The sequence below is a fragment of the Hermetia illucens genome, chromosome 6 (genome assembly GCF_905115235.1).
Source record: "Hermetia illucens chromosome 6, iHerIll2.2.curated.20191125, whole genome shotgun sequence".
NCBI classification, from domain to species: Eukaryota; Metazoa; Arthropoda; class Insecta; order Diptera; family Stratiomyidae; genus Hermetia; species Hermetia illucens.
The window spans coordinates 7,012-12,415 of record NC_051854.1 but is presented as its reverse complement, the minus strand read 5'-3'; the positions used below and the strand labels follow the sequence as shown (position 1 = coordinate 12,415).

General features: G+C 36.1%; 1 long non-coding RNA gene across 2 annotated transcripts; it reads left to right on the top strand.

Annotated features, from left to right (window-relative positions):
- Positions 1–639: 639 nt before the first annotated feature.
- LOC119659780 lies at positions 640–2,825 on the top strand. 2 transcript variants are annotated; one of them, XR_005250372.1, is made up of 5 exons: positions 640–1,231; positions 1,304–1,795; positions 1,860–2,095; positions 2,148–2,265; positions 2,336–2,825. It is a non-coding gene; the product is annotated as an uncharacterized LOC119659780 (long non-coding RNA). The 2 variants fall into 2 exon arrangements; XR_005250371.1 differs by having other exon boundaries at positions 642–1,231; positions 1,872–2,095.
- The last annotated feature ends 2,579 nt before the right edge of the window (positions 2,826–5,404 follow it).

Below are 5,404 nucleotides of genomic sequence, written 5' to 3'. Positions count from 1 at the left end.
AACGCAGCTGATCGGGTTTTCGGTACATCTCGCTCATGCTCAAGGGCAAAACAATTTGAAATCGTGTGTACTCGCACTGATTTCCCCCCTTGAGGGGCAAGGGGGAGTGAGGTAGCTGTCTAGTATCTAACTGTGGGCAAAACAATTTGAAATTGTGTGCACTCGCACTGATTTCCTCCCATGAGGGGAAAGGGGGAGTGTGGTAGCTGTCTAGCATCTAACTGTGGTTTTACCTTGGTCCCTATCTCTGACTATGATTTACTATTGATTTCATTCATACCCATATACATAGACATTAGTCTTTACACCCAATCATTGTTATGTTTTCATAATTTGAGGCTTTTCTTCAGATTTATTCAATGCAAATGTATTAGAACAGCTCTAATGTTTCTTCTGTCTATCTTTAGCATTGCATCTCCATTTTACTAAGACTGTTCAATTAACTCATTAGCTTGCTGTTAAGAGAAATATTTCTACCCACCCTTTATGACTGCTTGATGCTTCAATTCTACTGCTACAAAATCTTTTCCACTTTTATATTCTATTCTATTAATATTTGGAGGTACGTTGGAAAGCACATTTAGTATTCTCTCATTATTAATGTTCAGTCTGTTGTTCAATTTTCTAACCTAGCTATGACATTTCACACATATGCACACCGCGAGATTTGCAAGTGATATCGCGACACATCTAATGTACACGATACGAAATACACCAGTGCATTCAAATTGTGTTTTCCAGATAATTCGGTTCCTGGAGATTCCTTTGTATCGCGGGTATTGTTGCGTTTGCCACACTCTAATCGGCTTCTGACTTTAGCATCTCCTGTAAAATACCATGGGGTCCGATAGCTCCTCAGACACCCATACCTAACGCTGTATTAATGCCGTCCGCGATGTCATTGTTTCCAGCCGCATTCAGCTTTTGTTTCCAACCACAGTCCGTTGAAATGTCACCGTGAATATTGCTGTGTTGACGATTCTCGCTGTCAGTGAACGGACGTTTGGAGTGAAAATTGAAATTTGCATGGTCCTTCAAAAGACGATACAGAAATGAACGATTGGTATATAATAACATATTAAATAAAATCAACTAGACGCTGGAAAATTTGAAATATAAGGTGCGTATCGTATGACATTCGCGATCCTGCCTAGTTCACGATAAGATGCGCGGTGAATGTCGTTCACATTGCCTTGTGTGCGTTTACCTGTCAACACGAAATTTCGAGGAGGTAATTATTTAGGAAATATTCTATATAATGGAATGCAATGAAATTTTATGGAATATTTTCTCTGTTCTTCAGGTGATTTGACATTTCGTCGCAACGTTTTTAAATCGCAATGCAACGACGATCGAAAATTGACAGCGATCGCGGTTAGACGAAAACCACAAACGGGACACTTTGGGAGGCTCGCGAGCATTGTGAACGTAAAACGGGGCTCAGCTATAATATAACATACGTATTTATGTTTGTTGGTACTGCTGCTAGGGGCGCATCTAATTTGACGACTCGAAAGTTTATTCTGTGCCGCCATCAAAATCAAACTCGAAGGAACGACATCCAAATTTGCAATAGAAGATTGACTAAAAAGGCGAAACAATTTTATAGACTTTCATTTCGTGCGAATGAACAATTAATATATTCTATAACAGAATTGACGTTCAAGCAAAGCTGAAATTTCCCGAAGAAAAGAAGTCATCAAGTACATTTGATGTTTGACACATGTACGTTTGATGTTTGTTTGGAGTATGTGTTTGAATATGACGAAGGGGATGTGTCTCGACGCAGTGCTAGGTATGTATAATATGTTGAGTACGCAAAGTATTTCAATGGAAGTCTAGACTCTTGTATTTCATAGCGTTACTTTTAGATTTACAAAAAGACGAGGATATTTCGGTACTACGGAAATTTTGAATAATGCACCTCTGACTTCACCTATCCACGAATAACATCTAAGGAAAAAATGCGTAGCATTGTTTACGTCAGACGATACACGAAAATAATAGTTATTAGATGACAAAACCATTAGAGCCGACACCGACACTATGGAAATTAGCGCATATTATGATCGATTTGCACAACTTTTCGGAAAAGGTAGGACATGAGGAAAAATTAATTATTGATATTGATTGAAATCATCCAACAGTAGCTATTAGCTGTAAATCATATTCGAAGAAGAATGATGGAAACGTGGCTTAACCTATGAGCTTTTTTAGCAAAACTTGCTTGATTTTCATCTTAATTTGAAGGAGCAAAAAGACTAGGTACTACACATTTCGTTTAATGTTAAATCTATTAATTATATGTATTAATGTTTATTCTTCCATTTTTTAGGAACTGTAAAGTTTATAAATACTTCTGAACGTTTCTAAGAAAACAAATACATATGGATTTCCGTACGAATCTGCGAGCATATGGGATAGTTGAATAAGTTGAATAAATAATCGGTTTATAGCGAAAGCATATGAAAACTCGCTGCACGCTAAAATGTTCTTAGTGGATACTATTATATTAATTTATATATACGTACAAATAATAGCTAGCGTTTTTGGAATCAAATGTTAATCAACTGAGACTTTCAAGATAGCAAAAGTATTGGAGAATTTATCTCTATGCAGACAAGTCAGCAATTTTGATTGTGAGAAGTTATATCATGAATGTCTCCTCCATATTAAGAACTGTTGATCTTTCAATAAGTGTCCAGCTAAGGGTTCACAAACCTATTGCATCGAGGCCGGAAGAGCGTGTACGAATTTACTTCCTTGTTGTTCCATGCACCTTAATTAAATATAAGTAGAAAATAATAAAGAACCATTGTATATAACCACCGTTTTTTATTTTCCACATTAGCTGGGCAAAGAACACCTGGTTAAGGATAATACTATACATCAGATATAACATACTTTTCGACAATTATTACCGCTATACATGTGTACGCATAGTGGCACGATCGATGCTTAATTGATTATGGAAATTTCCATAATGTACATGGCATGGATGCATTCGCTTTACATGACACTTGATAGCATTTTAACCTTTCATATTGCATCCTCCTAAATTGCAAGACATTAATCGTGAATGCATTTCATTTCATATATTTGATTTTCACATAAAAAAGAACATTCCTATTGGGGAATTCTTACACTTTGGCAGCAATAAGATTTGAACCGTGACCTTTCCGGTTACAAAAACTTATCCCAGTGCCTTAACCACTTGAGCCACGTCATAATATTGCATGACCCTTCACCTAATCGCTATACATGTGTACGCATAGTGGCGCGATCGATGCTTAATTGATTATGCAAATTTGCATAATGTACATTGCAATTTGTTGAATTTGCATATATTCTGTTGCAATTTCTACGATATAATCAATGCATTCACTCGTATTTGTGCAAGATTATGGAAGAAGGTTGTATTTTGTTGTTGACAAGTTGTTAATAGCTGCGAGATGTTGTTATTATTATTATCTATATACAGATTTTAGAGATGAAGCTAAGCAAAGACGCTGCATTCTAGATGGCTAGATAGAGCTAGATTTCTCACGATGATTCCATACAATAATTTCATATTGTTATGATTCATGGGTAGAGCGGAACATTTAGTTAGCATATAAGAAATCTAAGATGGAACCCCTTTAGGGGACCCAAATAGACTTATTAAAATAAGTAGTTAGAAGAAACCGGGGGTGGGCAGGGGGACCAAATTTTCGACAATTTTGCATTTTTCATATATAGCCGGCACTGAGAACGAAGCCGACACTGTGCCATATTTACACATTTTTTATTGCAATTCCAATTGCATTAGCAAGATGATATTTCATTGATTCTGCTGATATCTTAGTGTTGTAGAAGGAGGAGTCGACGGCCATTTTGTGTGTTCGTGCAATGTGTAATAGTAAGTACGTTGCATTTATCTTATGTATATTGGAATGATGACTAGTAGTGCACTTTATATATTGCGCACGCTGCTCTATACTTGATTTTGGAAATAATCAAATGTATTTCTTGCCGTTTTTCCCAAATATATGTGTGTTTATGTGTGTGTTTGTTATCTTTCATTCCCGAAATGTACGTGTACAGTATGTATTAATGAATGATGATGATGATGATGATGACAACTTTTCCCCTTACAGCTAGACTCTTTTGCACGTTTCCGTATGCTAGATTTTTGAGAAATATGTGTGTACATATTGGAAAAACTTATGACATTCGTATGTACGTACAAGTAGTGTTATGCAGACTATGATTGGCCCCGAGAATATATGTAGATGTTGATAGCTGTTCTATAGGAAATATATTTCTACACATGTGGCGAGTATGTACATAAGTAGTATTGTTGTATTTTCGTATTGCAGCATTTCTGTATTCGATATTCCCATTGCATATACGCGATTATAGATGCGATTTTGAAGTTTCTAATTGGAAGTACACACATCATATCCTAGACATTTTTACTTTATGTATTCCAATTGATCCTTGATGTTGATTTTAAATATGACGACGACGACGACGACGACGACGACGACGACGAATGATCAATGGAAACAATTCAACAATTCAATTTTATACAGTAGCGCGATCAATTCTTATTGGCAACTCTTATGGGAATTTCATAATTGACATTTTCAAATTGCCGTATTTCTTTAATGATATTCATTTCGATATATTTCAATGATATGTCCGTATATAAGAAGATGGTGGCTGATCGTAGAAGATTATATAGACACAATAGAATGGGAATTATTGTAGAGTCTTTTGTACTCTTCTTATATTGCAGATTTTGATGATGCTACAATACATAATGATGATGATGATGATGTTGTTGTTGATTATTTCTGATTGGCAAGACAAGACAAGACAATTTGCATATTAAGAAGGTTGCATACATGCCGTAATCAAACATTAATGATTAACTGTTGCCTGCTGCTGCTGTAGAAGTACTGTTATGGATGCATTCGCTTTACATGACACTTGATTGCATTTTAACCTTTCATATTGCATCTTCCTAAATTGCAAGACATTAATCCTGAATGCATTTCATTTCATATATTTGTTTTTCACATAAAAAAGAACATTCTTATTGGCGGCTCTTACCCTCCGGCAGCAATAAGATTTGAACCGAGACCTTTCCGGTTACAAAAACTTATCCCAGTGCCCTAACCACCTGAGCCACATCGTATTATTACGTCACGTTTCACCAGACCGATGTACCCCCGTATGCATAGTGGGACCATTGATTATGGAAATTTCCATAATGTACATGGCATGGATGCATAGTGGGACCATTGATTATGGAAATTTCCATAATGTACATGGCATGGATGCATTCGCTTTACATGACACTTGATAGCATTTTAACCTTTCATATTGCATCCTCCTAAATTGCAAGACATTAATCGTG